Source organism: Pelodiscus sinensis, chromosome 2 (assembly GCF_049634645.1).
Source record: "Pelodiscus sinensis isolate JC-2024 chromosome 2, ASM4963464v1, whole genome shotgun sequence".
NCBI classification, from domain to species: domain Eukaryota; kingdom Metazoa; phylum Chordata; order Testudines; family Trionychidae; genus Pelodiscus; species Pelodiscus sinensis.
The window spans coordinates 6,909,881-6,922,731 of NC_134712.1; positions in this window are offsets into that span (position 1 = coordinate 6,909,881).

Consider the following 12,851-nt stretch of genomic DNA (forward strand, 5'->3'; position numbering starts at 1 on the left):
TGTGGCCCACGTAAGCTCCATGGGAAAAGAGAGGAGACATGGTAATGGCTTTCACGTATCTAAAACGTTGTTACAAGGAAGAGGAAGAAAAATTATTCTCCTTGGCCTCTGAGGATAGAACATGAAGCACTGGGCTTCAATTGCAGCAAGTTTGGGTTAGGTGGGTCATTAGGAAAAAACTCCTAACCGTCAGGATGGTTAAGTACTGGAATAATTGTCAAGGGGGGTTGTGGAATCTCCCTCATTGGAGATTTTTAAGAGCATGTTAGACAAATGCTTGTCAGGGATGGTCCAGAGGGTGCTTGATCCTGCCATGAGGGCAGGAGACTGGACTTGGTAACCTCTTGAGGTCTCTTCCAGTTCTATGATTATTGTAAAAGGAGTAAAACAAAGCTGCTTAGGTAAAAAGGGAGCAATACATGCTGGAACCCGTAGTTTCTGCAGGCTTTATCTCTGGTGTACAGATGAACAGGGACATGCTCAGCTTTGTAGTCACAAAATATTTGGGCCCTCAGCCAGACACAGCTTGGTAAACTGAAAAGATTGATTTCTTTCTCTTTCCTGCTTATAATGACTCGAATATTACAGCTAGTAAAGACCACACGTCACTGGAAAGAGACCACGCACCAACAGCAGAAGCCATGCCAAGGAATAATTCAGGGCTACTTCCTTTCAGTTTCAGGCAAACTTGTAAACCCAATTCATGATTTAGTCATATCAGTTTTGGGCACCTCAAATATATACATGTATGATGGATATTCACGTGTGCATGTGTGTGTACGCTTGTTCATCTTGGCCTCTGAGGATAGAACAAGAAGCAATGGGCTTAAACTGCAGCAAGGGAGGTGTAGGTTGGACATTAGGAAAAAGTTCCTGTCAGGATAGTCAAACACTGGAATAAATTGCCCAGGGAGGTTGTGGAATCTCCATCTGTGGAGATATTTAAGAGTAGGTTAGATAAATGTCTATCAGGGATGGTCTAGACAGTATTTGGTCCTGCCATGAGGGCAGAGGACTGGACTCGATGACCTCTCGAGGTCCCTTCCAGTCCTTGTATTCTATGATTCTATGATATAAAATGTATGTTCAAACTGATGTATATTCAAACCAAGTGCAAATTGTAAATTTTTTATGTCCATTTGGCCAACTAGGCTTTGTAACGGATTTGTTGGTCTACTTGGCCTAGAGTTAAAGTCAACAGCCACCAACAGAATCCAACGGAGGGAGGCCACCTGATTATTCTAATGAAGTGGACTATTATTTCCGCTAGGGATGGCCAACAAGTGTTGGAGACTTTGATGGGCAAGAAACAGGATCTGGTTTGGGTCAACACAGGGCACGTGTCCTCTCTGGCACGGCCCAAGATGAAGTAACGAAACCTAATGTAACAAAGAGTCATAAACAAATGTGACAATGCAATGAGATAAAGCTGCAGGAGAGACTCAAGATTTTATAGCATGGGCAGTTTGTACTCAGGTCCCAGCCAAGGAACTCGTTGTGGGCCTATAAATCAGGGCTGAGTGAGGGGCTGGAGTCTTCCAAGAAGAATTATGCATGACCTTATGATTTAATTCTGGCCCTCCTCTAAATATTACCTTTAGCTGACGGCTCTGCAGTGAGTTCAAGGCTGCCTTGGTAAGCTGCAGTCAGGAGTTTCTTTCTTTCCCCTGAGGGGCAAAATATTCCCTTGGACTTTTGGTTATCCAGCGCTGTGTCCCCATCCAGCTCCCTTATTTTGAACCTCTAGCCCGCACTTCTTGATCCTTTAGTCATTATTTGTCCCAAGCAATCAGTTGAACATGGGTCCAGTGTCCCTCCCATAAGGTTGGGGAGGGGCTTTTAGAAGGTGGGCGGGCTTTGCCCGCCCACCATCCCATGATTTCAAATAGGTATCCCTACTTGAGCAGAATGCAGAATGGTCACATTGTGCCGATAGTCACTAGAAAACAGGAAAGACACAGCTGGAATAATTGATAGTATTACTGTGTTAGTCCAGAGGGAAATCTTTCTGAAGGAGTAACGATTTAAGGTGCAGTTGCTTTCATGTGTCTGGCAAATTCATGGGGCAGTCACACTGAAGGCATACAAAGGACTACCATCTTATAAACCAAACCCACCCGCCTCATAATCCAGGCCTGTTGCATTCTGCAGCAATGCTTTTTAGCATTTAAGAGAAACTGTCTATTTTGAATCTTAACAAATTGTTTTTAAATTCCAATCTCTTAATTCTCCCCCCTCCCAAAAAAAACCCGATTTTAAAATCAGTTTTTCTGTACTGCTGGCGTTGATAAGGGTTTTTCAGCCCATGGAAACTGAGGCGCCAGCCCTGCACTGAGTAGAATGTAGAGATCCGCTCTCCCAGCTATCGCTGTAGGCTTGGAGTCTGGCTGACTGAAGAACCAAATTACTGTGGAGGAGTCAAACTATTCTGGAGAACAGCCAGCAAAAGGAAACAAACCAGGCAATTAATAGAGACAAATCAATTACTTTACCAGCTGCTTTTACTACAGTCTTACAAACCATTTGTGGAGAGAGCAGCTGCAGAGTCTGCAAAGAGAAGGGTGAGCTTTGAAGATGACAGGAGCCTTGTACTTGATGTATTTGGTTACAGGCGTCCACCATAGTATTTATTATCATCCTCCGCTCCAGTCATGACAAAAAGCTCCACCTGACACCAGATCCTCTTGTCCTGCACCCATCAACAGGAAGAGACTGTCCCTACTCTGAAGATCTGGCAGTCTCTACAGACAAGACAGCCCTGTTATACTGGTAAAGCCAGGAGGTGCTATCTGATTGACAAAAGGCCCCAAAGGCATTTTGGGGGTAGCACTAAGAACTGTATCCCCATCTCCTGAGCGGTAAGTCTGTGCTTTTAGCACAAAGTCATTCATCCTCGCTATGTCCCTGACTTAGAACAGAAGCGCATACGTCACTGGGACAACTCACAGCCATAAATGCTTTGCTGACTCAGGCCTGCTACTGGCTGTCCAGTCACCTACACTGCCTGCACGATCCCAGGGACGTATCTGATTGCCCCACACCTATTTGTGATTGTCTGTGGGCAGGGATGAGGCCACTGTGTGACCAGTTCTCTGGCAGGTGCAATCTATGTCTGCATTGGGAATCTGAAAGTGCTGTAGCTCTTCTCCCCCCCCCCCACTCATTTTCCTTTCTGTCCGTCAAAACAGGGAGACTACATCTACACTATGGTTATGTCTCCATTCACAGCTTCTTGCGCGAGTAATATGCAAATGATGCTAAGCGTGGAATATCGCCCAGCCTCATTTGCATACCTACTGAGCCACCATTTTTTTCAGAAGAGGCTCTTGCGCAAGAAGGAGCGTCTACACTTCCCCTTCTTGCGCAAGAAAATCGCTCTTGCGCAAGGCCGTTACACCTATTAGTTGAGAGGAAGAACGGCATTGCGCAAGAGGGTTTTTCTTGCGCAAGAAGGGGCAGTGTAGATGCTCCTTCTTGCGCGAGAGCCTCTTCTGAAAAAAATGGTGGCTCATTAAGTATGCAAATGAGGCTCAGCGATATTCCACTCTTAGCCTCATTTGCATATTACTCGCGCAAGAAATCGCGAGTGTAGACATAGCCTATGAGTTTTCTCAGCAAAAAATATGCTAATGAGGGACTCATTTGCATGAGTTGCAATCTCATTTGCATATTTTCTGCCAAGCAGAGTGGATGTTTTCTTTTTGCGCAAAAACCCCTCTTTCCATAAGATCGGTATACCTCCTTTTGGCGGGGCATAAGGATCTTGTGGAAAAAAGGGGGTTTTGCGCAAAAATAAAATGTCCACACTGCTTGTTTTTGTGCAAAAACCCCTAGCGCAAAAACGGATTGGCTGTAAATATGCATATTTTTTGCCGAGAAAACTCGTAGTGTAGACGTAGCCGGAGACGGGTAAATGCCTCCTGCTGAAATGTAAGCCATCCTCCCGTCTACTGGAGCCTGTTCAGCACTGCTAGTTTCATGCTGCCTACCGCTTTTCAATGCAGCTGAGGCCAATCCAAGCTTGTGGACCCAAGCAGCCCTGCTCTGATGGGAGGAGGTGCGGTCTGAAATCAAACCCCGGATCCTGACTGAAGTTTTTAGTTCAAATCCATCTCTGCGTCGGCACCACTGCCCCGTTCTGTGAACGTCTTTGAGTCAGGCAGGATACCAGGCCCTGGACCGAGGGCAGATCAGGGTTGGTCCTTCTGGGACTGGGTCCAAGTCTCCAGTGATGAAGGAGGCCGCTTCAGCTCAGTTGCCCCCTTTGCTCGGGAGGTGTAGGGAGCGAACGGGTGAAGGAAAGCCGGGGCTTCCTGCCACAGGGCCCAGGACTCAGTGGCAGAGCTGGTCTCAGGAGCCTGGCGGTTGCCCGGGGCCACCATTTTGAAGGGACTGTCGACAGAGGTGGTCTTATTGATGGGCTGTATTTCAGCCCAACCTTTTTTTCTTGCTCGACAAATGTTCCCCAGTGGGGTTTTTTTAGGACCGGCCCTGCTCAGTGGAATCCCAGGCGGTTTCTCCAATTATATCCTTGCTGTCCGCTGGAGGGAAGGGCTTTGCTGACTCAGACTCTGTTTTTCTGCGGTGTCATTTCAGCAGCCTCCAGGTCTTCAACTCATCTGCCAAACCCACAATTTGCCAGGTTTTCCTACTCGCACCACAAACCTGTTCTCCCGTCTCCCTGTGCACGCCCCCTCCGGCCACTGCACCATCACATTGACCCCAGCTCTGCTAGTTACACCACCGTGTGCTGACCTGCCACACAGCAGGGACCTGGGCTTACGAAGGGCCATGATTTACGAGTGTCTCTGCCGTGCAAGCGTGACCGCTCCCCACCCCCATCCTCCTGTTCCACGCCTCTCTGGCTCTGTGACCAACAAACCCAGCAGGAAATCCTTTTCTGGGAATTCAAGAAAGAGCCACGTGACATTGCTAAACTGGACCCAGCTTGCTTGGCATCTAGCTTCTGAAACTTAAATAAAGAAACAGCTTCTAGCTGGAGCAGGAGTGCAGTGATACAACATGGAGTGATGCCAGTGGAGAGAGGACCGCGTTCAGACCTGGCCCATCAAGGCAGTGCAGAGGCAATGTGGTCCCTTCGGAGCACGGGTGATAGATACGCTCTCCCTCAGGCAGGGTGGCCTCAGCTCCCTTTGGGATGTATTAGGCTAAAGGGCAATCCCCGAAGGAGCAGAGTCCACCTTGTCTGCGTCACTTAGAGCTGGCACGGACAGACTGGACTGTAGGGAAGAATCCGGACTTGGCCGCTATGTACGGACTAAAAGGGTTTTTAAGTCTGTGCCACCTTCGGTTTCCATGACGTGTCAGCCAGAAGGATGGGCTGTCCTCGGGAGGGAATTCGGAGCAGGAAGGTGACTCCAACAAAAAGGCAGATTTCAATCTACGGGAGTGGCAATTATCCCCAGCAGGTCCTTTGAAACCCTTGGGAACTGGAGCTCTGAGGACATGAGGGAATACTAGAGCCTGTGCGTGGAGGCAGGGGGAGAGAAGGAAGGAAGGAAGGAAGGAAGGAAGGAAGGAAGGAAGGAAGGAAGGAAGGAAGCTGCTTGCAGTTTACATTCAGGTAATGAGAGAGGAAGGAGGCCAGACTTATCCACCGCTAGGAAATCTAGAAATACAGCAAGATCAACCTGTAGGCCTAAGCTGCCACTAGAGAGCAGGCAATGGAGAGAGATCACCCAGGCCTCAATCACTCGCTTTCAGCTTTAATCAGTAACTGTCCCATCACCTCCCCCCTTGGTCTCTCTCGCTTGCTCTCTCATACACACACACACACGCACACACACACACACACACACACACACACACACACACACGTCTCTGTGTGCTAGAGAGCACCAATAATAAATAACTCAACAGGCGCCTTGGTTGCCACATGCTCCTGCTACTCCTCGAACAAAACGACCACCTCCTGCCGTCTGCCAGGTGGCTGCCTGACTCTCCTTGGAGCCGGCTCAGGTGTGCACTTCTGGGGCACCGCCCCTAGCCCACGGGGGCGGGTACACCCCATGCAATGGAGAACGACAGCAAACAGGAGGTCTTCGCTGCGGTGGCAGCACCAGGCTGGCGCGGCGGGAGCTTTGCCTGGAATCGTGTGATCGCATGTTATTCCTTGCAGTGCTGGTGGGTCCCACCTGGTTCTCTGCTCGGGTATGGCATGCTGGCTGTTGCAAGCTGAATGTGGAGTCCTGTGTGGCTGGATTTTAAAGGGAGGCCAGATGGCATTACAGCTCACAATATCTTTTATCCGTCGTGCTGTGGGCAGGGCTTAACACAGCTACGCAGGTGGTGAGCTGAGTCCTGCTTCTTGGGCAAAAACCAACTCGTTGTAATGTTACTTCACCTCCCATGTCACCCACAATCCCTCTTTGTCTGTTCCACCCACCTGCTCCCTCCTTTTACAAACCTAGATGGCAAGCTCACTGGAACATGGTCTGTCTTTTCCCTGTATTTTTGTGGAGCACCTAGCATTGATTCAGAGCCATTAGGCACCACTGTCATACAAATAACAATGATGGATGATGATGCTTCAGAGCAGGGGTCAGGAAGGAACAATTCCTCAATGTGCAGTATGGCCTGTGTCAAAGTTAGACAGGACTCACAGATTTGTCAGACCGCTTTGTTTATTCAGCAAAGCTGCTCTGCTAAATTAACCCAGAAAATGTGAGTACCATACAAGGTTCAAACCCCTCGATTTATACAGTCAAAAGAAAGTCAAGTTAACAGGATTAAAAGGAGGGGCAAAACTTCACATGATTAGTGTGAGACTTAGTCAAGTATCTTCATTTCAACATCAAGCACACAGTAATCTCCGGTCCATATCTCCCTGGTTATTTTAATTGCTTTCTGCTTAACACTTAATGTTCCTTTTCCTGTTAACTCAGGGCCACCTGGCTAGCACATTGATCTGCATACCTACAAACAACATTAACATACTTTTCTTCTTCCTGTTCAGAGACAAACAGTATTCCTTCAACTTATTCAATTATTACAGCACAATTCATCTTTCTCTTACATTATAATTCTTTCTACTTTCACACCTGGCACACTTGGCCAGCTGAATTATTGAAATCTTGTTGGGAGAAGGAGGTGGGTGTTACTTCTTTCTGAAATGTCAGGTATCCAGGCACCTACTGGAGGCAAGATGCCTACTGGGATGGCAGACCCCAAGAGGCAAGTATCATAATTGGCAAAGAGCCTGAAGCAAATATTTAAGACCTGGATCCAGAATGAGAACCCTACCAATTAGAGGATCTTCATCTCTAGCATGTTGCCATTGGAAAAAGTTCAGAAAAGGGCAACGAAAATTATTCGGGGCATGGAATGGCTGCCATATGAGGAGAGATTAATAAGACTGGGATTTTTCAGCTTGGAGACGAGATGACTAAGGGGGGATATGATAGAGGTCTATACGAGCATGACTGGTGTGGTTTACTCCTTCCCATAACACATGAATGAGGGGTCACCAAAAGAAATTAATTGATAGCAGGTTTAAAACAAACAAAAGGAAGTATTTCTTCACACAACACAGAGTCAACCTGTGGAACTCCTTGCCAGAAGATGTTGTAAAGGCCAAGACTACAAGGGGGTTCAAAAAAGAGCTAGATAAATTGCTGGAGGATAGCTCCATCAATGACTATTAGCCAGGATGGGTAGGAATGATGTCTCTAGCCTCTTATAGCCTGAAGCTGGGAATGGGTGACAGGGGATAATTCTCTATTCTGTTCATTTCCTCTGGGGCACCTGGCATTGGCCACTGTCAGGGGACAGGCTACTGGGCTAGATGGACCATTGCTCCGACCCAATATGGCCGTTCTTGTGTTCTTATGGTTCAGCCCATGGGCTTGGGGACAAATGTAAAATCTGGGTCAGGCTTCAGAATGGAAATCTTTCCCTACCCCAAGAGCTTGTTGGGCTGGCTCCCATGTTTAGCTCTGAGCCAGCTTCAAGCTGAGGTAGGCAGTATCCTGACACAAGGGTGTGTGATATAACCAAAGAGCCGCTCCCAGCAAAGGCCCCCTCAACACAGCCCCCTCTGGCCTGGCCAGCAGGATGCGCCCATCTTCATTCACCGTGTAGAGGTATCAGCGTGGAGGCCGAGGTGTCACTAAGAGTAGAGTTATGTATGGGCTGATGGGTTATGTCTGGGCTGGCAGCCGGTCTCTAGCTGCCGTCTAAGTCATGGTACTTTCTCTTGCACCTTGGCTCTATGGCTGTCATTCCAAAGTGAGGGTGGGAGGCTGGGAAGCAGAACTTGATTTCCTGTCATGCAGTGGCAGCAGTGGGTTGAAACTAAGTTGGGTCTAATAATACTTCAGGGAACCCAAAATATCAGGCCCCGGAGTCTTCCCCCTGCTGAAGTCTTCCCATACCTGTCAGCCTTTATCTGCCCCCGGATGGACTTTACTGGTCACTGAAACCACCCTGTGGCACTCAGAAGCTGTCTGCCTGCAGGGCTGGCCTTAGCATGAGGCGAACTGAGGCAGCCACCTCAGGTGCCAGGCTGTGGGAGGGAGAGGGGTGCCCCTAGGACCCAGGGTGTAAAAAATTGTGTCTGCTGCTGGTGCAGATGTATTCTCTCTACTCTGAAAGTTAAGTGTTACTTAAAATTAAAACTTTAAGTTGTTAGTTCTCCTTTATTGGGGTAGGTAGCAGAGCAGTACCATGAGAGGAGCAGAACAGGAAGAAGGCAGAATTGAGACCTTTCAAAGTTTTGACCCAAGCGAGGGGGCGTCTTTTGAGCTCCCTGCCTCAGGTGCCAAAATGGTGTGGACCGGCTCTGTCTGCCTGAGTGATGTATGTGAGCCCTTTTGCTCTGCTTCGCTTACTGTGGGCTAATGGCTCCTTATCGTATCGCCCCGCAGCCAGCGAGAGACAGGACGGGTAAATCTAACTCTTCTCCACTCTGGCGTCTGCCTCCTCCTCAGACAAGGAGTATGAGCCTCCAGACCAGGGGTGGGAGAGCCAGCCTGAATCCTCTCCCAGTGCATGAACAGGGCCTCCGATAACTATGACAGCAAATGAGCTGAGAGCAACCTGCGCTCCGTGTATCTGTTTGACTCCAGCCCCCCTATCAGATGAGTTAGCCAGGGGGTGTGGTGATCAGAGGGACTTTTCGATAGGAAACCAGGCTGTCACCTGACGGAATCTTGCCCCGTCTCCGTTGCCCTCACTCCCTCGCATTAGAACTGCAGCCAATGTTTCGTCCGGAGCCCTTTTGCAAATGTTCCCACACTGCTGTCCAAGGATCGCTCTCCAATCACAGAGCCCTTCTCCACCGCTGCTGCGGGAGGGTGGGGAAATAAATACATTTCCCTCATCAACGCTGATGTAAACACGACGGGGCCAAAACACTTGGCCAAGCATTTCCACTATGCAGGTTCCTCCTCCGTGTTTTGCAAGGGAGGAAGTTCTTATAAGTTGTGTGCATATGAATAAAATAACCCCGAGGATTTTTTTCCCCATATTGTTGGAGGAATTTGAACAAAGACGTTTTCGTCTATAGATTTCAAAGCACTTTGTGAAGGGAGGTGAATAGTATTATCCTCATGTTACAGAGGGGATGGAAGCATTACAGAGGCTTGTTCACAGTCTTCCAGCAAATTAGTGCCAGGGATCACAACAGTAACGAAACCCAGTCTTGCAGATTCTCAGTCCTGTGCCAGACTCACTGCTTGGTGCCACACCCCGGTAGCCCAAGGAAAGAAGGGCATAAGGATTGGTGACTGGGGCTATGTCTAGACTGCAGGCTTCTTTCGGAAGAAGCTTTTCCGGAAGAGATCTTCCTAAAAAAAGTCTTCCAAAAGAGACGAGGAGTCCTGTGGCACCTTATAGACTAACTGAAGTGTTGGAGCATAAGTTTTCATGGGCAAAGACCCACTTTGTCAGATGCATGTGGGTCTTTGCCCACGAAAGCTTATGCTCCAACACTTCGGTTAGTCTATAAGGTGCCACAGGACTCCTCGCTGCTTTTGCAGATTCAGACTAACCCTCTGATATTCCAAAAGAGAGCGTCTTCACAGCAAAAGTGCGATGTGCTTTTTCGACAGATAGCGTACACCCTGAATGGACGCTCTCTTGCATGTAAGTTGTGATTACTATGGATGGAGTGGCCATCAGGGCATCTGTGCTTTTTCCTCTTTCCTCTTCTTGCAAAAGAACTCCCTCTTCCCCATCCACACGTGCCTTATTCCAAAAGAGCTCTTTCAGAAAAAGGCTTCTTCCTCGTAGAAAGAAGTTTACCAATGTCAGAAAACCCCTTTGTTATTTCAATTTTTTTTCCAAAAGAAAGCGATTGCAGTGTGGACGTAAGTGACTTTTTTCGGAAAAATGCCGGTTTTCCAAAAGAACTCTCCAGTGTAGACATACCCTGGGGCTCTGCTCAAACTGGAAGTAGGGCTTACTTTTTCTGAACCAGTTTTGCAGATATCTCAGGGTATGTCTACACTACCCCGCTAGTTCGAACTAGCGGGGTAATGTATGCATACCGCACTTGCTAATGAAGCCCGGGATTTGAATTTCCCGGGCTTCATTAGCATAAGCGGGGAGCCGCCATTTTTAAATCCCCGCTGCTTCGAACTCCGTGTAGCGCGGCTACACGGGGCTCGAACTAGGTAGTTCGGACTAGGGTCCTATTCCGAACTACCGTTACTCCTCGTGAAACGAGGTGTACCGGTAGTTCGGAATAGGCACCCTAGTCCGAACTACCTAGTTCGAGCCCCGTGTAGCCGCGCTACACGGGGTTCGAAGCAGCGGGGATTTAAAAATGGCGGCTCCCCGCTTATGCTAATGAAGCCCGGGAAATTCAAATCCCGGGCTTCATTAGCAAGTGCGGTATGCATACATTACCCTCCTAGTTCGAACTAGGAGGGTAGTGTAGACATACCCTCAGAGAAAAGTTGCTACTAGACACACCAGTAATGCACCAGTAACGCTCCTACTGTTTGAGTTCAACCAATGATTATCCCCAGGAAAACTCCACTGATCATTTCAGTTTGAACCACAAAGCTGATTCTGCTACTGCCTGAGAGCCCTTTATCAGAGCTGAGGTGCCTCTAGATATGGACTCTTTCCCCTGCCCCATAGAAAGAGGGACACCTTCTTTAATCCTAAAAAAAAAACCCATGAAATCCAGACCTGACTGTGCTGGAAGTCCAGGGAATGATGAGCTGGGAAGAGATGATGCAGGGAACCCAGGCAACACTGTTTGCTTTGAAAGTCGTTGTAAAGTCTCAGCACGCAAGGGACGTGAGTGTCCAGTAGAAGGCTGGGGTGGAGACCAGGAGGTGAAAGTTAGCTGCACTGGAAGGCACCCAAGGTCAGGGAGAATGTTCCAGAAATAGGGGGCGAGAACCTGTCGCTGATTATGGGGGCAACCAAAAATAGATCATTAAAAAATAACAGAGAACCGCACAAAGTTCAGCTTGAGGCTTGCTGGGAAAGATCCAAGGAGGAAAACATGCCAGAAAATGGGGTTAACCTTTTCTAATAGCCACTGGTCCAAGGAGACAGTGACGAGCTGAGTTAACCCTGGGTCTATTTATGGGTCTAGCCTATTGACCCAAAGTTCAGTCTCTCTTGCACGCTCCTATGACGTGCTGATTGGCTGTATCCCAGCTTTCCCCTCGGTTTTATTGCAGGTCTACATTTCATCCACACGGCGTTTAGCTGTTGTGTGGAGCTATTTATACTAAAATTCGGCAGCCATTGAAGAAAACAGCTTCGTAATTAGTCATATTTGACACTCCAAAGACTCCGAGGGGTAGCTATATTTGTCTGTATCTGTAAAAATAACAGCTGACAAAGTGGTTTTGACCCACAAAAGCTTTTGCCTAGTAAATCTGTTCATCTTTGAGATGCCACTGGAAACCTCGCTGTTCCTACAATTACAGTAAGCGTGGGGTGTTAACGTTTGGGGTAAATCCTGCCTCTGCAGCTTTGGTTGAAAGCCTCAGCAGCGAGTGAAATTCTGTTGTGTAGGAGCAGGTCAGAGACAGCCATCCACATCCCATGCTTCGTGGTCCCACAGCAATGCGCACAAGGGATGGGTGGAAATGGAGCAAGGGGGGGAGAGGCAGATACAATGCTCTGGAGATGCTCCAGCCATTTTCAACATTCCCTAACCCTACCCAGAGGCTGTATTACAGCCAAAGGCGCTACCGTGGTAGTGGCCAGACACCCTCTTGGGAGGCTTATCTTGTGTTGGCCTTGTTTCAGGAAGAAGCTCTAAGTCACGATGGTCAATAAAACATGTCGCATGGTTTGTTTTGGGGAGCGCCTGGGGACACTCTGCCCCCATTTGCTTCCTGCAGCATCAAAGGAGATAGTCTCATGTATTGTCCCATCTGTGGAGAAGTGGTGTTTTTTTAATTAGCCAGGTCTGAGCAAAATTCAGAACAGATGGTAACCACCCCGCTCTCCAATCACTGCTGCTGGAACGAAATCTGTGGTCAGACGTCTAACCGCTTTGCAGCCAGCCTTCAATTGGTCCCAATCTACTCATTTGCCTTTCAGGGGCTGAAAACCTGCCAGCTGGTTAGCGAAGAGTTTGCCATCGCATTGACCGTAGTATTCGACATAGTGCCGCTCTTTTGAATAGCTCCACTCGCTTTATGAAAGGTCATTAAACTCCTCATGCAGAAGTGCAAACTGAGGTGCGGGGATGTTAGGTAGCTAGTCTAAATTCATACATATGGGAGCAAAACCCAGGAGTCCCGACAGATAGCCATCTGAACATCTGGCACACGCGTGTCTCCAACGAGCAGGATTTTGAAAGAGGAAGGCATTTCTTTGCGTTTCTTCTTTCCACCCCATAGCAGGCAGAATGCCGA